Source organism: Petromyzon marinus, chromosome 30 (genome assembly GCF_048934315.1).
Source record: "Petromyzon marinus isolate PM22_M1 ecotype Great Lakes invasive population chromosome 30, UKy_Petmar_22M1.pri1.0, whole genome shotgun sequence".
NCBI lineage: Eukaryota > Metazoa > Chordata > Hyperoartia > Petromyzontiformes > Petromyzontidae > Petromyzon > Petromyzon marinus.
Window position 1 is genome coordinate 2,277,955 of NC_133696.1, and position 26,334 is coordinate 2,304,288.

General features: G+C 47.5%; 1 protein-coding gene across 5 annotated transcripts in view; it reads left to right on the plus strand.

The window, feature by feature from the left end:
* Positions 1-10,140: 10,140 nt before the first annotated feature.
* Positions 10,141-26,334, plus strand: part of LOC116947448 (forkhead box protein P1-like) — a 208,724-nt gene continuing 192,530 nt past the window's right edge. For 4 of the 5 annotated variants that reach the window (XM_032963201.2, XM_032963198.2, XM_032963202.2 and 1 more), the window contains exon 1: positions 10,141-10,212. The gene's annotated coding sequence lies outside the window, so the exon portion shown is untranslated. The remainder of the gene's footprint in view (positions 10,213-26,334) is intronic. The other variant, XM_032963199.2, reaches the window with a different exon arrangement.

Here is a 26,334-nt window from a genome sequence, read left to right on the forward strand (position 1 = left end):
TGTTTTTTTCCGAGTGATTTATATACCTAACTTTCGTAGAGCCTCAATTCTGTATATTCTGTTACAAATTTACAAAATTATTTATCGGAACAGTATTTTGTTTAAACTGTACCATCAATGCAGGGTTACATGGTATTGTCCTATCTACATTTTTCTATCTACTGCCAACAATTTGCCTATGATCTTAGTTGAATAACTTAGAGAAAATCAATATATAAGCAGGATATTGCTATTTTCAAGAGGAAAATGTAGCTTTTCTGCATATTTTCAGCCAAAGAGGTGTAAAATTGATCAATTACTAACCTACTTGCAAACTCATTTACCGAAAAATAGTTTAGATTTGTGAAATGTTATAAGCTCATCTCATTGATGCTGGTCGAGTTCACCGATACATTGGCTTAGCCTGCTGAGGCCTTCCCAGCAGCAGCAGTAAAGTCTCGCTTTTAATAACCGTGTCAACACCTGAAAGGGTTATTATTACCGAGATGCCAATGGAATGTGGCAAGACATTTGTAGAGTCGGGGGCAGAGCGGAGCAGCTCGACTTACGTTTGACTATGCTTGGCAGCGGCGAACGCTACCCAAGTCGCGTATTATTAGTTTAAAACTTGCTTTACTTAACAAAGTGCGCTTCCGTCCAGATCTGCGGGGAAATCAAGTTCTCCCGCAGCGCCTGCCTACCAGCACGTGCGTCCCAGAGGGGCCACACTTTTTAACGCAGCCGTAATAATTCCCGTCACCCCGAGACCTCGTGCCCGCACCTGGGGACTTCCCTGTGCTTCCTGCTTCGTGAAGGAGCTATGGCCTACCTCGCTGAGCCCACTGCCAGGCCCAATCAAACCCTTTTGGCAGATCTGTCCTTAAGGTGCCTTAGGCAATGGATGCATGAAGCCTGATTTAAAATCGACACAAATGTTTTTTTTTAATAAAAACGACTGTACTTTTTTTGTCGACGTAATTTTCCACCCACATGGTTTTCAAAGTGGTAACGGCGCAGGCCTGCAATTGCTCACGCCGCAGCTGGTAGGAGGGCCTCACTCGAGAGAATTTTGGCCTGCTTGTCCCCGCTGTCCAGGCATTTTCGAAGTGGTGGGAGGAGGCATGCTCATCCCCACCAAGCGCGACCTGCCCTTCAACTAAATAGATTGAAAATTTCACAAGTGAATGTGCCTATTATTCAACGATTACATTTCTGACACAGTCGCGTTACAATGTAATTACATTAAAACTATTGCACTTGCTTTAACGTTGATTTTTCTGTACACAGGTGCTTCATAAGTATTGTATAGTTGTTTTGTGCCGAAGAAAGGATTTTCATTTTGAGGCAATTCATCAACCCGCACAGACTAGTATGGTGAAGCATGGTCATACACCCCCCCACGACCTACACAGAATGGGGAGGCCCTCATCCAGCACGGATTGACTAAGGGCTCTACATTAGAATCACTTTACGAACGTTGGACTAATAACTTGTGCTGTAAACATACCACGCTGCACTTGAGTGTAGCTGGGTAATGAGATAGTTGCACTGAAATTGAAGACTTTTTACTATCATTTGCCATCTGGTCTGGTAAGGAGTGTAATCACGTGGCTTAAGTTAATACAGCGCTAACAGTGACAATGCATCTGCTCCTCGGCCACTTCAGCTCCTAACATAATTACAGTACTGCACAGATGGGCTTCTCAATACAAAAGCAATTTGTGGCAATGCTTGCGGTGCACCATTTGCTGTAATTGCCAGCTAATTATAGCGTAGCACCTGTAATCTGACCTGTGCATAAGAAGTTGTAATGTTCAGGTATTGAAATTCATCATTTACAATGCAGCTGTATGCAATCTGGCTAAGTGGCACTTGGAGGTCGTATAAAGATGCGAGTTCAAATCCCTGTCGGGTTGAGGAAACTCATTCCTCATGGGGTTATTGACATGGGTACGTACCAAATTGGGACGTTAACAGTGCTCATCCTATGGTGGGACTGGCTTTTGCCACAGTAACTAAACTATTTTTTTTTACCAGGTAAGGCCCACTGAGCTATGTCGCTCCTTTTCATAAACGACCTGGCCACAAATGATTGGTCAACGAACGAGCTTATCGTGTGAAAATGTATCGCAGCCAAATACTCTAAAACGCATGTTTCTAAATGAGGAGGGAAAAATCGGAAGACCCTGAGAAAAATCCACGCGACCACTGAGAACGAAACATGCAAACTCCAAATATACAGGCGTCAGGGTCGGGATCAAACCCACTATCTCCTGCATACCAGGCGAGGTAGTTAACATCTAGATATCGTGGCGCCCCAGCCTTGTCGTGTCGCCCCCAATTCGCATAGACATGAACAGAGATGAGTGCTGCAGGCCTCATAGCTCTTGTGAATAGAAACACAAAAAAACAGCTGACCTTAAAGTACAATTTCTAACCTATACACTGTATCGTCAGCAGCCGTGATCAATCCACTGCTGGGTGAATGGCTCCCCAGGCCGTTGCTATCACCCGGTCCTATGATGTAAGCTTGCACGTGAGGCCGAGTTTATCGCTCCATCTCCATTGTGGACAATATGCTCTGGTGTAGGCCAATTAGTTTCAAAGAAAATGCGCATCTTCTCAGAGAATATTTGTTTGCATGTTCTGCCACAAGTACGTGTGGTTAATGCAGAGTTGATTCCTTGCAAGGAAGCAAATTGAAGCACTGAACAAGCTTGGTAGGCAAGAGTCTACCATTGTAATCTGAAACCTGTCATCGTTTTGGAATTTTTCCATTCCTCATTCACTTTCCTTTACAGTTCCTTAAAAACCTGTATCCAAACCAATGCACTGCTGTGGAGCATAATGGGCAAGAGCATATACAAGCAGAAATCCGTTGTGTGTCTCAACATATGTAGTTTTAATTACTCCTATACACTTTTAAGACCAATATTATCCAGCAGCATTCGTTCAAGCAAGAACGTTTTGAAACAGGTCCAGAATTCGCTTGCTTTAACAATTAGCACGGTTGTCTGCGTACTGTGCGAAATAAGTTCAACATATATACGCACACATTCTCGATAATATTGGTCTGCAAAGCCAAGAAAAGAGGCCGATGGGAACATCCGGGGCAGATGTTGACCTCAGCATTGCTCCCTGCATCATCATTTTTATGAGTCGCCTAACCCCTCTAGTATGAAAAAATAACAATAGTTTTTACCATTTTTTTCGACTCTTATTTTTTCATACTTCGATACGGGCAAAAAGGTCCCATTTGTTTTAATAGTCCCCTCTCGTTGCCATCCCAGCTCGCAACAACAAGACCCCCGAACTCGGCACCACAGCAATGAAATGCCAGGATTTGGGCACAAGGAGGCGGGTCATCCACACGGGTAAAGTGGCTCATATCCAACATCGGTTTCTCGCCGGGCATCCACTTGGGAGGATGGATGGGTGGGTAGGGGGTCATCGCTCCATGTGGCTGCGTGTGAAAGTGTTCATCTGAGACATATAATTAAATAATCACACACTCCCTCGTCCTTTGTTTAGAGACAATGCATTCATACCGGCCATCTACTCCGCATGCCCCCTCCCAAAAAAGTGAGCTGGTGAGTGTGTTCTTCCGATGTTGTTGTAATCTGGACTGTCGTATCGTAATACCACGCGCGCCATAACGTGGATGTGGTTGTATTGTGTTGCTGATAACACACGTGTGGAACTCATTACGTGTGCGAGTGGACCGTGGGGCAGTTTTGACACACGTGTGTGTGTACGTGTGTGTATTCGTATACGCACGTGTCCTCGAGGTGACCTCTTTATCGTGTCATCCACAATGATCAGACTGTCCGGAAGGTAAGACGCACCCTAGGCTTAATGTGCCCTGCTGTCACGCAAAGACAACCCCGTACCGAATTATAAGACGCACTCACAACTTTTGCACTAAAACAGAGGGGGTAACGTGCGTCTTATAACCCGAAGAAATACCGCAACCATCTTGTACACAAATATATATTTCGAGTCGGAGAGCGCTGATGTGTGTGTGTAATGTAACGAGTAATGTATGTGCACGGTGTGATGTAGTTTATGTGCATCCCTGGCACGAGTTGAAGAACACTTTCAATTGTAAAACCTGTTGGAGGTAACAACGTATAAATCCTGCAAATGACATGCACTTGGGATACGATGGTGTCACGATTGATAAATAATGTACTGCAATGTCTTGTGTCCGTGACGCGTGTGCCGTGCCGGCCTTCATATGTGCTACTCGCCGACAGCACTTGCCCCCAACAGACTGGTAAGGCTACACGGGGGGTCTTTGTCTTTGTAACGCGTGTCTTGCATCACAGAGAGGTACTACGACTTTCAAGTATTGACACACGACGTCTCATTGGGACCAGAGAGAAAGCCACCGGTTATAGAAACTCGGTATTTAGTCGAGCAATGCTTGTAATGGCCACGCAGGGAGTTAACCGATTTCAAATAGCAAGGCTTTTTTTCACTCCAGCATCAATGTTAAATGGGAGTAAAGTACGAGCATAATTTCTTCATTAATATAGCGATTAGCTCACCGTAGATCTGATTGTTCTCGCCGTCGGACATTGTTTACTTGTATAGACACAACGCAAGGCAGTTGTATTGAAGGGCACTGCTCAGAACTGCATCGCAAGGCTCAATTTACTATCGAATATTTTCCAGGGACCGCCAATCTTCCGAACCTACAACCCCTCTCAACACTTTCCTGACAGCGGCTGTGGATTTTTTTTCTTTCTTCCCGGGGCTCAACCCTGGACAGCTTTGGGTGAAATGACACTCCAATCGCAACTTAACCGTAACAAAATCAAACACAAGAGCTGTGTAACAAAAGGCACCAACGTAGAGGAATATAGCAGTGGCGAACCCCAGCTTTTCGGCCAGTGTGTGCCAGGAATACGTCTGCTTGGAAACGTTTAATAATGTCCAAAAATATATATATGTAGGGCTTATGACATGGGTTCCATGCCATCGCTAAGAGCTACGACTTTTTAAACCACTATATAAAACTAGATATCTGTGACAAACTTTAGGCATCGCAGAATGCGTGACCGAGATTGCGCTCAAGTAGTTTTTTTTTTAATTTGAAGACGAGTAAGACAATTTCCTAGCGCCGAGCCTTTGTTAAGTGTCGCAGATTCATTTCTAGCTTGTAGGAATGTAAGCTGAGATGAAGGCGCACAATGAAGAAGATGTTGTTGTTCATTATTATTAATGACGATGAGAAACCGGGCACTTGGTTCCGAAAGCGAAATACTGAATTAAGTGGGACAGCTGTAACTGTTAGCAACCACGAGGTTCATTGCCATTGTGAATGAAAAGTTTTACAAATTGAACCTTATGGCGGGACCCCGGGGTCCCGAATAAACGGAAGTCAAAATCGTCATTAATTTTTTAATTAATTTGTGCCGACTCCGTCCCACCGCGCACATCAACGCCGCGACCCACCCGGCGCAGATCGCTCTGTTATGTCGTGTCCAGGCGCAGCAGCGAGGACGAATGCGCAGAAGAAACAAAACTTTGAAACTTTGATTAGCGCACCGTGTAGAGCTCGTCGAGAGGGATAGATTTGCCGTGTCGTTCGCCTTCCACAGACATAAAATGACGTCGCAACGCAGTTTATGCGAGAGCCGGGGGCTTATGGGACCCCGGGGTCCCCACACAAGGTTCAATTTCAGTACCGTGAATATTACTCCTGGGTAGTACAGCCAACACCGACTAATACGTCCAGTAACATGCGCTCTTCATATACAATATATGTATTTGTGGCTATTGTCTGTAAGTGTACCGTGTTACTGTGCTCTGTTATTCCCGTGGTCTGTGACCAAATCTCCCGGAATGCGCCCCATCGCGTCAGATGCGGAAATCTCAGCAGGACTTGAGCCTGGATAGTCCTTGAATGGGTCACCATGCAATACACGGGGGTCCTCTCCCAAACGGCACCACTTAGTTCACTAAGTGCAGTGTGTAACTGTACATTTCTAACGTACGGTACTGTGTGATATGTATATGATTGTAAACGCATTGGCATATTCAACTGCAGTGCGGCAATGCAACAATATACAGACACCGCAGAACAATTCACCATTCAGATTTGTGGCCATGCCACCCAAATTGTGGACCATAACACGTGGGTTAAAGGCTGTAGTTCCCCCCCCCCCCCTTTCAATGTAGGAGAAGAAGCTAAAGCTACACGAACTCTCTCACTCTCCTGATTTACTCTCCAACACACCGGTGGGCTGAAGTAGTAAACTAATTGGCGCGTTGTTGTTTCCGTGACAATCCTTACTGGCTGTGTAGGGTGGTGGAGGGTTACGACACATTTATACTGACGCGATCTAACCCCAAAAACCTTTACTATGAATAATACAGTATTAGTGAACATTTTTAGCATATACCGCGTTGCACAATATACATAAAACAGTGTTGCAACCCAATAAGGTATATATACACACGTACATTATACAACAAAGACAAAGATCCCCCGTATAGTCTGTAACAGACTGTTTGGGCAAGTGCTGTTAGCGAGCACCTATGAAGGCCGGCACTGTGGCACACGAGGGGGTGGGGGTGGCCAGCACCACACCCGTCCGCCTTTGTCTCCCTTCGTGGCGATATTTACACACCGCACCAGGTACTCATTTGAGGCTGACTCCACCTATGTATATACACACACACGTGCGTTATAAACACACACGCGCACAAAGCCAATTCGAGACAAGACTTTGAGCAAATCGCAGTCTCACACACACAGGAATATGTCAATAGTTAAAATAAGCAAAAAGGGTATAAGAGCAATGATGGTGGGCCACACGTGTTTACACAGCAGGTGCACCTGACGTCAAGGCGAGAACTCACAGCAAACAATAACAACACGTGACATGCGCCACTCTGTCCAGCACAAACAAACATGTTTCCCACTTCCCAACAAGAGCAACCACCGTCACCACCACCATCATCACAACAACATGCAACCACCCACCATGTACCCCCATCCGTTGGCGGTGGTTGTTTAGTGTTGGGCTAGGGTGTAGGGTGGTTGTGTAGTGTTGGGCTAGGGTGTAGGGTGGTTGTGTAGTGTTGTGCTTGGGTGTAGGGGTGGTTGTGTTGTGTTGGGCTAGGGTGTAGGGGTGGTTGTGTAGTGTTGGGCTAGGGTGTAGGGGTGGTTGTGTAGTGTTGGGCTAGGGTGTAGGGATGGTTGTGTAGTGTTGGGCTAGGGTGTAGGGGTGGTTGTGTAGTGTTGGGCTAGGGTGTAGGAGTGGTTGTGTAGTGTTGGGCTAGGGTGTAGAGTGGTTGTGTAGTGTTGGGCTAGGGTGTAGAGGTGGTTGTTTAGTGTTGGGCTAGGGTATAGAGTGGTTGTGTAGTGTTGGGCTAGGGTGTAGGGTGGTTGTGTAGTGTTGGGCTAAGGTGTAGGGGTGGTTGTGTAGTGTTGGGCTAGGGTGTAGAGGTGGTTGTGTAGTGTTGGGCTAGGGTGTAGAGGTGGTTGTTTAGTGTTGGGCTAGGGTATAGAGTGGTTGTGTAGTGTTGGGCTAGGGTGTAGGGTGGTTGTGTAGTGTTGGGCTAGGGTGTAGGGGTGGTTGTGTAGTGTTGGGCTAGGGTGTAGAGGTGGTTGTGTAGTGTTGGGCTAGGGTGTAGGGGTGGTTGTTTAGTGTTGGGCTAGGGTGTAGGGTGGTTGTGTAGTGTTGGGCTAGGGTGTAGGGTGATTGTGTAGTGTTGGGCTAGGGTGTAGGGTGGTTGTGTAGTGTTGGGCTAGGGTGTAGGGGTGGTTGTTTAGTGTTGGGTTAGGGTGTAGGGGTGGTTGTGTAGTGTTGGGCTAGGGTGTAGGGGTGGTTGTTTAGTGTTGGGCTAGGGTGTAGGGGTGGTTGTGTAGTGTTGGGCTAGGGTGTAGGGGTGGTTGTTTAGTGTTGGGCTAGGGTGTAGGGGTGGTTGTGTAGTGTTGGGCTAGGGTGTAGGGGTGGTTGTGTAGTGTTGGGCTAGGGTGTAGGGGTGGTTGGTTCGTGTTGGGATAGGGTGTAGGGGTGGTTGTATAGTGTTGGGCTAGGGTGTAGGGTGGTTGTGTAGTGTTGGACTAGGGTGTAGAGGTGGTTGTGTAGTGTTGGGCTAGGGTGTAGGGGTGGTTGTGTAGTGTTGGGCTAGGGTGTAGGGGTGGTTGTGTAGTGTTGGGCTAGGGTGTAGGGTGGTTGTTTAGTGTTGGGCTAGGGTGTAGGGTGGTTGTTTAGTGTTGGCTAGGGTGTAGGGTGGTTGTTTAGTGTTGGGCTAGGGTGTAGGGTGGTTGTTTAGTGTTGGGCTAGGGTGTAGGGTGGTTGTTCAGTGTTGGGCTAGGGTGTAGGGTGATTGTGTAGTGTTGGGCTAGGGTGTAGGGGTGGTTGTTTAGTGTTGGGCTAGGGTGAAGGGGTGGTTGGTTCGTGTTGGGCTAGGGTGAAGGGTGGTTGTGTAGTGTTGGGCTAGGGTGTAGGGGTGGTTGTGTAGTGTTGGGCTAGGGTGTAGGGGTGGTTGTTTAGTGTTGGGCTAGGGTGTAGGGGTGGTTGTGTAGTGTTGGGCTAGGGTGTAGGGTGGTTGTGTAGTGTTGGGCTAGGGTGTAGGGTGGTTGTTTAGTGTTGGCTAGGGTGTAGGGTGGTTGTTTAGTGTTGGGCTAGGGTGTAGGGTGGTTGTTTAGTGTTGGGCTAGGGTGTAGGGTGGTTGTTCAGTGTTGGGCTAGGGTGTAGGGTGATTGTGTAGTGTTGGGCTAGGGTGTAGGGGTGGTTGTTTAGTGTTGGGCTAGGGTGAAGGGGTGGTTGGTTCGTGTTGGGCTAGGGTGAAGGGTGGTTGTGTAGTGTTGGGCTAGGGTGTAGGGGTGGTTGTGTAGTGTTGGGCTAGGGTGTAGGGGTGGTTGTTCAGTGTTGGTCAGGATGTAGGGGTGGTTGGGGGTTACTGAGTTGTTGGGGGATAAAAAAAGCGCCGTGTGTGTCCCAGTGTGAGTACGCCTCTTCTTGCTCTATCGTACACACAGTAGACCACACACACCACCCATTCACCACCTCCCCGTGCATCACACCACCCATTCACAGCAACTGCGGTGTGAGGTTGTTGTGTTGTGCACACAGCACACCACACACCACACACACCACACACACCACACATTCACAGTAACTGTGGTGTGAGGTTGTTGTGTTGTGCACACAGCACACCACACACAGCACACCACACACACCACCCATTCACAGCAACTGTGGTGTGAGGTTGTTGTGTTGTGCACACAGCACACCACACACAGCACACCACACACAGCACACCACACACAGCACACCACACACAGCACACATTCACAGCAACTGCGGTGTGAGGTTGTTGTGTTGTGAACACAGCACACCACACACAGCACACCACACACACCACCCATTCACAGCAACTGTGGTGTGAGGTTGTTGTGTTGTGCACACATCACACCACACACAGCACACCACACACAGCACACCACACACAGCACACCACACACAGCACACCACACACACACCACACATTCACAGCAACTGCGGTGTGAGGTTGTTGTGTTGTGCACACAGCACACCACACACAGCACACCACACACAGCACACATTCACAGCAACTGCGGTGTGAGGTTGTTGTGTTGTGAACACAGCACACCACACACAGCACACCACACACAGCACACATTCACAGCAACTGCGGTGTGAGGTTGTTGTGTTGTGTACACAGCACACCACACACAGCACACCACACACACCACACATTCACAGCAACTGCGGTGTGAGGTTGTTGTGTTGTGTACACAGCACACCACACACAGCACACCACACACACACACAGCACACATTCACAGCAACTGCGGTGTGAGGTTGTTGTGTTGTGTACACAGCACACCACACACAGCACACCACACACACACACAGCACACATTCACAGCAACTGCGGTGTGAGGTTGTTGTGTTGTGCATAGCTGCTGGGGGGGGAGGGAGGGAGGGAACGGCGGTGGGGGGGAGTGGAGGAGGAGGAGGTGGTGGGGGTGACGGTGACGGCGGTGGGAGTTTAGTGGTGGTGGTGGTGATGATTGTGGCGGTAGAGGGGAGAGTGGGTGGTAGTGATCGCTGATGTATGTTTTATTTATTTATCGCGTGTTGCGTGCGCCTTAAACTCTAATGTACAACACCCGCATTCACGGCTCAACGGGAGCAATTACTGTACCGGGCATCATTCGAAGCGCTCGCTTGCTACGACAATTCGGTAAGTTCGCGTGTTCGTCTTAAGCGCGCTTTGGCGGGCTAACGTTGCAAAGTTTTGCTTTAATTGCTGATCATCATTAATTACCTCTACTCTCCACTTTCACCCCCCTCACCCACCCACCACCACCACCACCGAAGCACGTACGCTAAAGTGTTTAAACGCTTGCACTGTGGACTTCCAAGTGGCGTAGTGCGGGACGCGTTAACAAGTTTGCGGTAACGTCGCAACGTAACGTCGCGTTTTACGAAGCTTTTGCTACAACATTGTATATAAGGTCGCAAGCGCAGTTAAGTAATAGTAGTTGTAGTAAATATATCCTGCTGTCCCGTGATTGTAGTATTTCGTAGCGAAGCAGCGCAATTATTGTATTGCCAGGAGGTTCTCCCGATGTTGTCTATAAGACGATTGATGGTGACTGCTCGTGTTGTTATTGTCTTGTGTTTAAAAGCTGCGTAGCTGGAATGCAGCTGCTGCTGCTGTTGTTGTTACCCTGGGCTTATACACATTACGAACGAGAGAGAATGAGAATCTTTATTTGTCCTGGAGGAAGCCGAGAGAGATAGTTTATTGAGTTTAAGGCAATGGATGGATGGGGGGAACGGACTCGCAGAAGGCAATGCGTTGTTATGGATGTGTGTGTGTGTTTGTGTGTACGGATAACAACGGTGTGGTTGTTGGTTGTTGTGTGTAGGTTGTTGTGTGTAGGTTGTTGTATGTAGGTTGTTGTGTGCTCGAAAGGACCGCTGCTAAAGCGGCCTTTGCCAAAATCGTCGTCGCGGGGGTTTAAAAAAAATATTCTTCAGAAGCGGTGCTGATAAATCTTAGTAGGATGATTGAGGCACAACGCTGCCAAAACTCCTAACTCACCCACCACCCAACTCACCCACCACCACCACCACCCAACTCACCCACCACCCAACTCACCCACCACCATCACCCAACTCACCCACCACCATCACCCAAGTCACCCACCACCCAAGTCACCCACCACCACCACCACCACCCAAGTCACCCACCACCACCCAAGTCACCCACCACCACCCAAGTCACCCACCACCACCCAAGTCACCCACCACCAAAGTCACCCACCACCCAACTCATCCACCATCACCCAACTCACCCACCACCACCACCCAACTCACCACCACCACCACCAACTCACCCACCACCCAACTCACCCACCACCACCACCCAACTCACCCACCACCACCACCACCACCCAAGTCACCCACCACCACCACCCAAGTCACCCACCACCACCACCACCCAAGTCACCCACCACCACCACCCAAGTCACCCACCACCCAAGTCACCCACCACCCAACTCACCCACCACCACCCAACTCACCCACCACCACCCAACTCACCCACCACCCAACTCACCCACCACCACCACCCAACTCACCCACCAACCAACTCACCCACCACCATCACCCAACTCAGCCACCACCACCCAACTCACCCACCACCCAACTCACCCACCACCATCACCCAACTCAGCCACCACCACCACCCAACTCACCCACCACCCAACTCACCCACCACCCAACTCACCCACCACCCAACTCACCCACCACCATCACCCAACTCACCCACCACCACCCAACTCACCCACCACCCAACTCACCCACCACCCAACTCACCCACCACCCAACTCACCCACCACCACCCAACTCACCCACCACCACCCAACTCACCCACCACCCAAGTCACCCACCACCACCCAAGTCACCCACCACCACCACCCAAGTCACCGACCACCACCCAACTCACCCACCACCACCACCACCCAACTCACCCACCACCACCACCCAACTCTGCCACCACCCAACTCAGCCACCACCACCCAACTCAGCCACCACCACCACCCAACTCAGCACCACCCAACTCACCCACCACCACCCAACTCAGCCACCACCACCACCACCCAACTCAGCCACCACCACCAACCTCACTCGCTCCCTAGTCGAGGTGGTTGAGAGTCCACGCGGCATTGCCCTCCTCCTGCTGCTTTAGTCTAAGACGTTCACTTCCTAAGGCTAAACCACTTAAAAACTTCTTACACTGCTGCTTCGTCGCTGTGTTCTACTTTTGTCAGACACTGTGTGTGTGTGGGGGGGGTGCACTAATATATCGTTGTGTTATAGGACGTATAGTAGTAGTTTTATAGTTTCGAGCAGTTATGTATCCACGTAGACTTGTCTTTTCGCGAGCTGTATGTGTATTGTAGAGTCTAGACTGTTATTGTGTTATAGCTTAGAGCGGCATGTATATTGTAGTTAGGAAGCTGTTCTAGTTTACAGCTGCATCTATGCTGTGTGGGCTATATAGAGTGCTGCTGTTGTTTTTTTATATCTTAAAACGAATAAACTGTAGGATAGACTGTTGTGTTTTTAGCCTCGAACAATATAATGTAGAGTGTAGACTATTCTAGTTTACTACCACGGGTACGGTGGAGACTTATATTTTAGGTTAGAACAATATGCATACTCTAGAGTACTATGATGTGAAGCCTGGACTGATCTAGTTTCGTATAGTATGTATACTTATGATTTATAACCATGTATACTGTAGATAATAGACTGTTGCTGTGTTTTAGTTTAGACCAGTACTGAATGTATACTGTTAGGCTGTGTTAAACATTACAGTCGTATATAACAGCATGTATACTCCTGTACATATACTGTATTGAAGTAAACAAATGTATATCCACTCATCTAATGTGGAAAGTTCATAGATTGTCGGTGGGCATACTGCGTGTATGTATACGGACAAAGTAGGTTCTGTATAAAGTGGTGCCACATAAACGCTACTTCGTTTAAAGCAGTATGCATACTGAATTACGCACAGGTTATATAGTATATAGTTAGTTCCTTGGTTAATTCCACTGCTGGATGAAGTGGTTTTGTCATGGTGGTTGTGTTTTTAGATGTCGTGGCTGGGAATCGAACTTGGGTTAAGAACACGGCCAACCCTTCAAACACGCAGCATGCCCAGTTTGTGTTGATTGATAAATGCGTGCATATCCAGTCTTTAAATTAACCCCCAAGACAGTACATGAATTAATAATATATACTCATCGGGATATTCATTATTCAAGGATGGACGCGGCTCTCAGGTTGTGTGCGTGACAGTATTGTATGTCCAGGTATGCCGTGAAGTTAATTCGTTTATTTCGCGTGGATATGTTCAGCACCCCTTTTTACAAATCTGCTTCTGGATTAAACAACAAAAAAACCTCGGATTATCGGGGGTGTTTGGGGGGGTGAGAATGTTATGACCATACCTCACCACACTGGTCATTCATAGCAGGTTGGTGAATGGGGTGAGTGGGCCCACAGGACCGTATTTATAGATCGCTGTCACTCATCCGGGAATCAAACTCAGGTGGCCTTGCTCAGAGGGCGGCAGTGCGCTAATCACTGCGCCACCGCTCTCCACCCGTGTATGATTGCATTCGACATTTGGGGTAATTTAGCAGTGGTGGTGGGGGGGGATTTTTGTTGTTGTCTACAGAGTTGCTAACTTTTTTGATATTGATGTTTCTAACTGAACATCTGCGAAAAAGAGCTTTATAGCTCGTCGAATTCCTCCAGTATGAAACAGGTGGATGTGTCATCACAATTCGGAACTGATGCTGACGAGAGTCTAATTTTAATGTTTTGTTATATCTACTGTTGGCGTGGAACAATGAGGAGCATACGTGATTAGTACAGCTATACAACTCTTTTAGTACAATTACTGCAGATAACCTTTCTTGCGGTAACAAAGTGTGACTTACGTGTGTGTGTACGCCGCTGTTTGAAATTACACTCATTCGTTTTATAGTGTTGCACTTTGTATTTTAATTCTTATACGTTGTAGAGGCTCATTAGATGTTTTACTATTTTTCTGTTATTAAATTACAGTGTTAATACACACAAGCTGTCGGTGTATTTAGGGGTAAGAAAAAATATAAACCACCTTTATCCGACCCCGGGTTTAATTTAAACATTTTCAACGCCGCGTTTCGCATTTTCATGTTGGCTTTAGATTACATCGAAGCTTTAATGTCATTGTCTTATTACAACTAATGCACATTCATTATTTGTGCGGCGTTGTTTTCGTGTATACGACTAATTATCCCAAGAACGCGTTCGGTAGATGCACGTTTCGTTAACATTGCACGCGTGATGATAACCATCGTGTGTATTTCATTGCCGTGTGTTTTCTAATGTATGTACAGTCCTTCTGAACAATATTTTATATATACACTTTGTGTAAAAGCCTTATTTTTTTCTGACGTTCGTGGCCAAAGATGTGGTCACAAAATCACATTGTTCTCTGTCCACCAAATGACCCAACCAGGGAGGGTGTTAAAGTTCTGTTCTAAGTAAGCAAATAATGTGTAGTGCACGTACGTGTTTAAATACTGTATCGACTTTGAATATTCTCTATTAATCTAACGTAGGCCTTTAACAATATTCATATATGTACATATTAAACGGAACGCATGTATATGAAGACGTTGCATTATTTTAAATACTCCCAGTATTTGTACAGTGTTATCAAATATTAGCAGTATAGTCGAAACGTCATCGATGTAAAATAAAGGTACGTGTCGAATACTTTAGGGACTTTTTTTTTCTTCCGTGGTCAAAATGTCTGAGTCATTTGCAATATTTTACACCCAATTATAACCTTGTGACGGGCATCTGCCGAACAAAGAGCCGTCACGGGTTGCCTTACAGTGACATACACGGTTGTTGTTCAAATCAGTAAAGGTTGAAAGTGAATTTTACCGCTAAATGTGGAAGCAGATTAGAAATTAGAGAGATCCACTTTCCCACTGGTAGCACAAAGGACCCCCCCCCCCCCCCATCAAATGAAGGATGCCGCTTCTCCCTTAAATCAATCTGCGGGGACCACCACCCCCAGCACCCCCCACACACAATGGGCCCGCTGGGCGTGCGCTAGCCAGGGTTACAAGTCTCAGCAAGGGCATCGTGGGGTCGAGCTGACCCCACCGCGGTCGGGCAGCAGCCGGGCGCTGTGGCCTCGTGGATGACCCCTGGGGGGGGGGGGGGGTGCCCCGAGCCAAAGGGACTCGGGAGGAGGAGGTGGGGGGCAGCATGGATGCGTGCGTAGGGGACAAGGGAGGTTTAGCGAGTTGGGGATGCGAGCCAAGGGAGCGGGGAGTGGGGGGGGGTCTATGGGGCGTGCGTGCGGATGGCGGTGATGTATCGCGAGCTGGAGCCGGGTGTCCAACTGGGATTGTTTTGTCATTTACGGCTGGCCGGTGGACTGGTGGAGCCGCTCGCGTTCCTTGGCCACGTTGTCGCTCGACTTCCTGTCCGCTGCTCGCTCGCACCTTGCTCGCCCCCGAGGACTCTCGCTCGGCCGCGTGCACTTTATGGGGAAAGTGCAGCAGATGTGCGTTCTCCCAAAGCGACATCTCACTGGCCTCTGTGAGGTTGTCCTCTGCCCTGTAGCCTCCCCCCACCTCTCCCTCCTCAACCCCCTAACCCGCCCCAAACCCCAATCCTTTCTCTTTTATCCCGAGATACGATTATTTCCCCAAGGATATATATATATTTTTTTAAATCTCAAAGTATGTTAGCCACTGTGAGTGCTAAGGGACATCCCACACCTTTATTCAGACATGGCGATATAACTCTTTTTGCGGGCCATGTGTTTCTCCTGCCTTTTGACAAGGTAACGCATGCTGATGACACTGTCAGCATGCGTTACCTTTACAAACGCAGTAATGCACAAAGCAGGAGGTTCAATTCCGAGCCAGATGTTGCGTAGCTTTCATGTACAGTACTTACAATGCAGTAGGACTCCACTTATCTCAGTCCCCGTTTCGCACAATTCTTATTATGCACGGCACCACAATCTATCCAATAACCAGCGGGAACCAATCGCGCGTAGCACGACTCCAACTTGCAGAGTTGTGGGGAGCTCCTTTGCTGTGTTCCCTCTGTGCAGCAAACTTACGAAGCAAGTTGTGTTTTTTGTGCTTTTTTAAATGCCGATACACGTATAGTATTGTTCCCGTGTCACTTCACACCACAGGTGTAGCCACCAGTGGTGTGAAGCACCTTGTGAAAGACCCAACGTAGATGATTCCCTGGATTTGATCTTCCACGAAGCTGCTCATGGCCCACCTTTAATCGCATCCACAGGACAAAGCATGGCAGTAGATGCACAAATGGGAAATAAAAAAAACTCCCCAGCAGTGTGCGACTGTGGTCATCCAGAACAGACCGTAACAATGTATAACAACGCGATGCCCCGATCCACAAATGCGAAGGAGACATCACGGCGATAAACGCCACTACTTCTGACGCTGTGGTTATCTGGGCTTGACCACCTGAATGTGAAATCGTAGTCTGTTGCTCTGCATCTACATTCGCCATACGAAAGAAGAAGTGATGGAGATCTGCATTCTGCGAAGACTCTTTAAGACATGAGGCTTGCAGACTCCAGCACCCAACTCCCCCTCCAACTCCCACCCTCCAACACCAGATTTCCACGTTCTCCACTGCTCAATTCAAATGCAAATGAGGCACAATGACACATTGCACGCATCTGTTGCTGCAAGGGTGCAAATGGAAATCTCGAGTGCGTTTGGTGAGCCAGACGACCCTAGTAGTGTAACTTGCATACGAGCAACCTTGCTCCAACTTTATCTGCGCGCGTCTTGCAAAGAGAAGTCGCGGTCTATGCGATCGTTTTTATTTTTACGCAGCAACCGTGGATCACTGGTGGAGTGGTAACAGCAGTGGTTTGCGAACTGTGCTGCTGTGAACTCGGTGACCCGAGTTCGATTCTCGCTCTTGCTGACCTCCCATCACCCCCATCCACTTCACTAACTCGCACGATCCAGTGCGGCTAAATGTGCGCAAAGAACCCCCGACGACCGACACATCGTGGGGGTGAGTCCTTCATTACTGGGCATCTGTGGAAAAGAGCTTCATAGCTCATCGGATTCCTCCAGTCTAAAGATTCTGATCCTCCAGTCTAAAGATTCTGATCCATAATTGGATTGATAAAGAAGAGGCTACGAATTATAATTAGTGTCCTTCAATTAGTTAATAACTATAATTCACAGTGCAACTTTTCGTGGGAATAAGTTGCCGTAGTAGCGTGGTAAGCTGTGGGCCCTTGTGCAAATAATGAAATGGGGCCCAGTCTTCAATGCTCCCCCCCCCCCAAGATCCCCCTTTGTGGATAGTCTGGCTCCCTGGCCCCTCCTCAGGCCCACGTGGGCCCTCCCGGTGCAATTGCACCGCCTGCACACTCGATAGCCATGCCACTGGCGTGCAGTTGACAGCGCCGGGAGTGTCAGCGAAAATGCACACCGTGTGTTGTCCGATGCTGTAATTCACACCAGTCGCAACCTAGTGGGTGCTTTGTTGTTGGAGGAATAGCCCCATCCTCCTGTACAGTGAGGTGAATGAGCTGTTTGTACATCACGTTATGGAGCGCCAGCACCGCTCCCAACTTCGCCCTGTTGCGATGAGCTAATAATTGAGTTGTCTGATTAATGGTATCACACAAAGTGGGCCATTGCGCTGAAGACAAGTAGCGTGTCAACTTTTTTTTAGATTTGAGCTTGTTTTGGGTGAAGTTTGCTCACTTTGACCAATCGCCCCAGCACAATTACATATTTCAATCTTGATTTGAAGCTTTCGTGACTAAAGGAATCCATACTCTTGGGTTCTTTCGGTAAAGTCACGTGGGTAGGAAAAATAAATAAATAAAATAAAACTGAAATAATATATCACAAAAATATTGTTTAATTTTTTTCTATCTACCTATGTGACTTTACCGAAAGAACCAAATATTACATATTTATTTAAAGCCGTTTGTCAATTAACTGTTGGATGTAAGGACGAAAGGATGGACGCTGATCTAGTCAGGATTTAGGGGTGGGGGAAAGAGATGATGGGAGAGAATTCCAAAATGGAGCAGTGCGGTGGAGAAAGGAGCGAAGTAGATGAGTGCTGTGATCTGCAGCGTGGTGGTTAAACCCAGCGTGGTGATTAAACCCAGCTGTGGTAATTAAATCCAGCGTGGTGATTAAACCCAGCGTGGTGGTTAAACCCAGCGTGGTGGTTAAACCCAGCTGTGGTTGTTAAACCCAGCGTGGTGGTTAAACCCAGCGTGGTGGTTAAACCCAGCTGTGGTGGTTAAACCCAGCGTGGTGGTTAAACCCAGCGTGGTGATTAAATCCAGCGTGGTGGTTAAACCCAGCTGTGGTGGTTAAACCCAGCTGTGGTGGTTAAACCCAGCGTGGTTGTTAAACCCAGTGTGGTGGTTAAACCCAGCTGTGGTGATTAAACCCAGCGTGGTGGTTAAACCCAGCGTGGTGATTAAACCCAGCGTGGTGGTTAAACCCAGCGTGGTGATTAAACCCAGCGTGGTGGTTAAACCCAGCGTGGTGGTTAAACCCAGCGTGGTGGTTAAACCCAGCTCTGGTGATTAAACCCAGCGTGGTGGTTAAACCCAACGTGGTGATTAAACCCAGCTGTGGTGGTTAAACCCAGCGTGGTGGTTAAACCCAGCGTGGTGGTTAAACCCAGCGGGGTGGTTAAACCCAGCTGTGGTGATTAAACCCAGCGTGGTGGTTAAACCCAGCGTGGTGATTAAACCCGGCGTGGTGGTTAAACCCAGCGTGGTGGTTAAACCCAGTGTGGTGGTTAAACCCAGCTCTGGTGATTAAACCCAGCGTGGTGGTTAAACCCAACGTGGTGATTAAACCCAGCTGTGGTGGTTAAACCCAGCTGTGGTGATTAGACCCAGCGTGGTGGTTAAACCCAACGTGGTGATTAAACCCAGCTGTGGTGGTTAAACCCAGCGTGGTGGTTAAACCCAGCGTGGTGGTTAAACCCAGCGTGGTGGTTAAACCCAGCGTGGTGGTTAAACCCAGCGTGGTGGTTAAACCTAGCGTGGTGGTTAAACCCAGCGTGGTGGTTAAACCTAGCGTGGTGGTTAAACCCAGCGTGGTGGTTAAACCCAGCGTGGTGGTTAAACCCAGCTGTGGTGATTAAACCCCGCGTGGTGGTTAAACCCAGCGTGGTGGTTAAACCCAACGTGGTGATTAAACCCAGCTGTGGTGGTTAAACCCAGCGTGGTGGTTAAACCCAGCGTGGTGGTTAAACCCAGCTGTGGTGGTTAAACCCAGCGTGGTGGTTAAACCTAGCGTGGTGGTTAAACCTAGCGTGGTGGTTAAACCCAGCGTGGTGGTTAAACCCAGCGTGGTGGTTAAACCCAGCTGTGGTGATTAAACCCAGCGTGGTGGTTAAACCCAACGTGGTGATTAAACCCAGATGTGGTGGTTAAACCCAGCGTGGTGGTTAAACCCAGCGTGGTGATTAAACCCAGCGTGGTGGTTAAACCCAGCTGTGGTGGTTAAACCCAGCGTGGTGGTTAAACCCAGCGTGCACGCGACGAAACGTCCAGGAGTCCACGAGTGAGGTTCCCACCTCCCGCTTAGCACGGTTGGCTACGTACGGTGCGAAAGAAGTTCAGAATACGTACAGTGGCCGTGGTGGTTGCTGATGGTGCTGTAGTGGAGTGGCGGTGTATTTATGGCCCCACGTGGGTGCCACTCGCGGGTGCCCTCCTCCTGAAGATGCCCCTCCAGTCAATGAGCAAGCGGCATAGCGCTAAGGAGTTGTGAATTGTGTCACCCCATGAATAACAATTAGCACAGTCAATCAAAACGCGTGCCCGTAACCCGGCACTTGTGTGAGAATATTTAATACTACGTCTCGTTATATGCACACATAGACATGGCACAGTCAATGTTTTCCTCACACACTACTGTTTTGTACATGTTTTCACGGAACTTCGTAGCCAACCGTGCTAATCGGAGATGAACTCCAATGGAGCATATGCATTGCGTATATAATGTGTGTGTAGGGTGAACGGTGGTGCAGTGGGTCGCGTACTGAGCTGTCATACCCGGCGACCTGAGTTCAATTCCTGGCCACTGGTTAATATCAGCAGTGAGTGTTGTATGAACTGGTTTCTGCAACGGGATGTCAGCGGTGGCTAGGACTTTGAAAATCAGGTCACTGGGTTCACATTAACTCCTGGCGGTGCCACTTAATCCCCCTTGTGAAAGTAGGTTACACTTCTATACTTTCTCCCATACTTTTTGGCTTAATGATGGGTATGCATTTGACATGCTTATTTAACCATGATAATACGAGTAAAATACAAGACTTGCAGTAGGTTATTTGATACATGTGAACAGGCGTCGATACATGTGAACAGGCGTTGTAATTTCTGAGCTAAACTTAATTATTTTAGTATTGTGATCGAGGTGACTGTGTGTAATGTGTCAATGTATAGCTCTTTTTGGCTGTGGGATGAGGTCATGCATTGCCATCCTGGGCAGCTGTTGTGCTAATGCCATTTGTATGCAATTGTTACAAAGTCAATTTAATTAAGGCTGGACAATGTAATTTGATTTAATAAGCCAGGGAGGGTGATTGTTTATTGCATTTCCTTTTCACCACCACTGGCGCGAGCGCACACACTCAACTCTCGCAAGTTCACGTTGTGCGTTATCCATCATATTATTGTTGTTGTGCTTAAAGCCTAGCCAAAATAAAACCACCATCTCTCCCGGTTGGTTCTGAATATAAATACGCTTTTAACCTCAACCAGTTAAACATTAACGCTCTGCCCTCCACTCTGTGGGTAAACAACACAGCGATTTGTTTTGTGTGTGTGTGCCGGGAATTTTTTTTTGTTCTGAAGAAAATGTCATTTTTTCGTTGACATGTTTGGGTCTGTGATGTTGCGGACTGGCGATGGCGAAATCGTGCACGTGAATGCAAGTTTAGAATCTATACTCTGCACGGATCAATGAGCGGGCTCTCTGTGCGTGTCCTTGTGTTTGCTAAAGTTTTTGCCCCGCCAAAGTGAGAAAGCGACATTAAGGCCCATGCAAGTGCAATGCGTGATTTAGACAAATATGCATTTACCCAAGCTTTTTTTTGTTAATCCACTGCTGGACGAAGAAGGCCTCCCCACGTCAGTCGTGGGGGTTTGTTTGACCATACTTCACCGCGTTTGGCCAGTTCCGGTTGCTTGTAAGTGGAGGGCCCAAAGCCAGTTCAGATATCTCTCGCCACTTTATATTAGCCATGGGCCGAAATCGAGCTGGGGTCGCCGAGTTCATAGCACGACATGTGAACTACTGAGCACTGTTTAAGCACCATAATGTGTACCAAAAAATATTATGCGTTAGTGTAAGGTTTACGTATATATTTTATGTATAGTACATGTAAACACATTTTTTAACTGCTTAAGTGTGTATTTATGTGTATTGTATATATATACATAATGTATTTATTCTATATCGTACTGCCATGAAGTTTTTGTTTCTTTATTTTTTATTACTGCATAGTGTGTTACGTACAAGAAGCCAGGCAAGACAGCGAATTAAGTACGGTCACTTGCAACGATTGGATGCAACTGGGAGGCGTAGCTAATGCAAAGTTCTTGAGTAATATATCGTGGACAGAGCGAAATGGAATGCCATGATCGCGATATCTTTGAGAAAGGACATGGCATGCAGTGTGTTACGGTATTTAAATGCAGTACTGTACTGTACACATTCACACGTGAGCGGTGCGCCAGGACTTCTTCATTTAGCAGTTGATTGACAAATCGGCTGTAAAGAACTATTTTTTTTTAACATACGCATGCCCACAATGCTACACCAAGTAACTCGTTAGTGGTATAAGCACTTTCAAACACGGTTGTCTGAAGTTTATTAGACGTTAGTACTCTCTAATATCGATTTCATGGCTGTAATTCAGTTATTTGTAGGCAGGGTTGGTGGACCACGCTGAGATAGGGGCCTGCATGAAACACTGCAGAACAGAGATGTGTCTTTGAGGGTACAGGAGCTAAATTGATGATCAATCTGTGTGGAGTTTGAGTGTTATCCGATCGTATACGGGTGGATTTTTGTGAATGGATCTCCAGATTCCTCACGTGTACCTGTACTAAAAAAAAAATCTGAATCAGAATATTTATTTATCTTGGAGGAAATCGATGAGCTAAAAATCTATTTTGCACACATGTCCAGTAGGGGCAGGTCACAACGTTCCAACAACGATACAAAAACACGATCCAAAAATTTACTTGCATGCACCACAAAGCTGGGCTGTCTTAAGAATGAGGCTTGGGACTTGTGTAAATGAAGAACTTCTCTCGCGTGCTACTGGATTATATGACGTTGACATTGTCACTAATAGCCCAATGGCTATGCAGATTGTGAGTGCACGCATGGCAATTACTGTGGCAAACTTGGGCGGTCTTCCAGAAGAAAGCAATTTGTAAGCACCAACAAGAACGTATCAAATGTTGGCACATTGTGGCTTTAAAACTTGTTACCAGGAATATGTTTCAATCCAGGTCTCTCCTACCGACGAATAATTACGAATCTCATCAGCACAGCTTCACCGCACCCTACAACGAGGCATAGTTATTTTATGGTAAACCTGGCAAAGGACTTTTTTAATATGGGGATGGGACCTCCAGAATTGTTGCTCATGAAGAGGAATCAAGACCCTTTGAAATACATCGAGGTAGGAGTTTAAACTGAAAACGATGGGTCCGGTAATTGTTCTGTGGGACCAACTGAGCCATTTTTGGCTGTGAAACGTTCACATTTTTCGTAGGCAAACGGTCGGGGGTTATCTTCAGAGGAGTTACAGTTACATTTGTGGACTTCAGTATTTTTTGGCCTCGGTCCAAAATCAGTGCCTGCTAAATGGGGGCACCACTGTCAAATAGATCCCTCTGCGATGAGTTCCTCGGGTTGTCAGACGAATTGTTCCGCGTGATGTTTTGACGTTTTCGCACAACGTGCTGTGAGCTGCTTCTTAAAAAAAAATATGAATTCTGAGCTTGGCTCAAACTCCACCACAACTTCCTGAAGATGCTCACCAGCGCGTGGAGCGACACGTCGGACATTATGCCGAACAATTCAGAAGTTCTCGAGCACGTTTAGCAAAACGTTGGACATCACGCCCAGACATCGTTCGTTACAATCCGAAAACAATTCGGAAAGCTGGTTCGACACACAGCCGCGAAACCCCCCCCCCATGCCCTTAATAATAATTTCCCCGCTCCCATGCTGCTGTTTTGCTTTTTGTTGCTAGAAGCAGGTCCTACACGAACCTTATCAACGGCACCACCTTGGAAACGCATCGAGTGGCATGGTTTACACCGCTTGAGTTTCTTACTGGAGGGTGGTGGAGTGATTATGGCGTTTGAATTGAGAGTTTGCGCTTGCTGGTGATTTTTTTCACGCACATACACACACGCGCGGGGGTGACAGACAGACGACTGTGCATTGATACCTACTCCACTTTGTTGGATCAGCTGTTGGCTAAAACAAATTCTGGGTTTGCCACAAGTGCTATATTCGTAAATTCTAGAATGTTTTTTTCCAACTTACGCGCTGTACTGTAATCAAAGTTTGGTTATCATTTGTGCGTGTGTGCAGGACTATAGTTTGTCATTAATGTCCTAAATTCGTTCGTTTTGCCGACTGCCATTCATCAACGGACGTTATTCTTGTTGTCCGTGCGTGGAGCGTATTTACTGTGTGACACGCGGCTTGGCAAATTGGTGAATAAGAAAAAAAAATGTTCATTGGGTGGTAAAATGTACGCATCGTGTAGCGTGCACATTGTGTTCACTCGCTGCACCGTTCATCACGGCAAGGCTTGGTAAGGCGTATGGTGCAGTACAACACGGCAACACGTGGCAGAGTGCAGGACCGAACAAGCCGCCCAACATATTATTAACATTCAGATATTAAACCACGAGGCACCTATACTTCGGTTTTTGTAACCTTTCCCTTTTCAAACATCAGACTAAAACAACAGACTAAAAGTGCACACAGACACCGCATATATTGAACGTTCGGAACAAAAATGTGTAAAATGTGTTTTTCTGCCTTCCATGCCCCCTTTTTGTAATATTTTTTTGTGTTCTTTGTAAATGCTTAATTTGGGGTGCGTATAAATGGCAGTGTTCTCCGTCACTGCATGCGGAGGCCCGGCTCAGCCTTTGTTTGCCCGGATCGCAGAGTCTGGAGGACGCAAAGCAGGCATGACAGGGGCACAATGCTCTGCCGAGACTGTGTGAGCGCGTGTGATATAGTGCGCATGCATGCGTGTGTGTGTGTCTATGTGCGAGGAGTGGTTAGTGTACTTCTACCGCTCTAATATCTAGGTGACTCCTCGTTTGATTACCAGACATGCACAACATCGGTGGTGGAATATGTGAAGTATTTCTAGCCCTCCCCTAGGTTGACTCGGCCTTAATTGAGTATCTGGTGCATTGTGCAAAACATGAGCGCCTGGGATCACACAACCCCCTCGTGTCTGTATGGGTGATCTTTCTCGTTGTTTATGGATCAGTGAGGCCCGGTTAGTAAACTATACTTGCACCACTGTATGATCTCCGTGCCCTAGGTTCGACTCCCAGGTATGCACAACATCGGTGGAAAAGTGATACCTGAACCAGTCCTAGGCCTCCCCTGGGTTGACTCAACCGTAAATGAATATACCTTATATATGTAGCATAAACATCTCTGGGGAAGTAAAGTTGACCGGGCGTGGTGCTTACCGCATCACCACCTCAAGTGCCGTGCCAAATTTAATAGGTGATGGGCAAAAGCATGTGCCCCAGCAGTCGATGAGGCTGATTGTGGATCTGTGTCTTTGTGATCTTTGTGTGTGTGTATGTCTGTGTGTGTATAAGCAGTAGTGTAGCAGTTCGCCGTTGTGCAGCGGTCAGCGCTCTGCGCTACGAACCTGGCGACCCGAGTTCCGTTCCCGCTCACGGCCAACATCGGTGGCGATTATTTGAATTGGTCCTGGGCCACCTCCCCTAGGTCGACTCAGCCTCAAATTAGTATCTGGTGCGGTGTGTAAACATCGCCACTGGGGAGACAAAGGCGGTCGGACGTGGTGCTGGCTACCCACCGCCTCGTGTGCCGTGCCGACCTCCACAGGTGCTCGCTAACAACACTTGCCCCAGCAGTCTGTTAAGGCTATACCGGGGGGATCTTTGTCTTTGTGTTTCGGCACGCATAGAGTTAGCGCCCCATGCTAAGATCTCTGCGACTCGGGTTAAATTCCTGGCCTCGCGTAATGTTGGGGGGGACTGGTATGTGAACCTGGCTTTATCCTTTCCTAGGTCAACTCCTCTTAAAATGAGCACCTGCTGTGATGTCTATATTAGCAGTGGGGGAAGACAAAGGCTGCCAGGAATAGTACTGGTCACACGCGTTGTGCCAGCCTCAATAGGTGATCACTCACGGCATTTGTCCCAACACTGTATACACGGCAAAGCATGTGCAGATAAATTAAATAGTAATTGTTGGAGGGATACAACTATAAAACACAGCATCATGTGTGTACTTATGGAAATTATTGAAGGTGCATCAAGATCAAAATGAAGTATAGAGGTGGACAAAATCTGAACTATGGGTTAATGACATGCAGCATACCGATGTGGCTGAAGAAGAAAGTTGTTAACCATTGCATGTTACCTGTCACGATATGTGGATCAGAAAAGTGCAAATAAAATTGATCAAATGTCTAAAGTGTGCAAAGAAGCATGGGGAGGTGGTATGATCAGAATTCAATTTAGGCACTGGAAGAAGGAGCGAGTGTATGGAACAGAGAACAAATTGCTGATCGGAGACATAATTTTGACTGTTCAGGAAAGCAAGTGGCCTTGGGCAGGACACGTCGCCGGCAATTGGTGATGCCCGATGGATGAGACCTTTGGCGGAATGGTTGCCGCGAGAGAAAGCGCATCTGACAGCTGCGGCGATGGACCGATGCCATCGGTTCACGTGCAGTACTGAGGTGAACCGTGGCATCGCAAGACTGAGGGATGGTGACAGCTGGAGGATCCCTTCAACTAGCAGTAGATAGGGCTGTGATTGACGTTGGCGGTAATTACTCGAGCTAAATGTATTTTTTTACGTGTCATGATGAGGTGTATGTGTGTGAAGCAGTGGCGTGGATGCCCACTGTACGGAGATAACCAGCCACCGAGATAACATTTCTCACCAAATATGCCAAT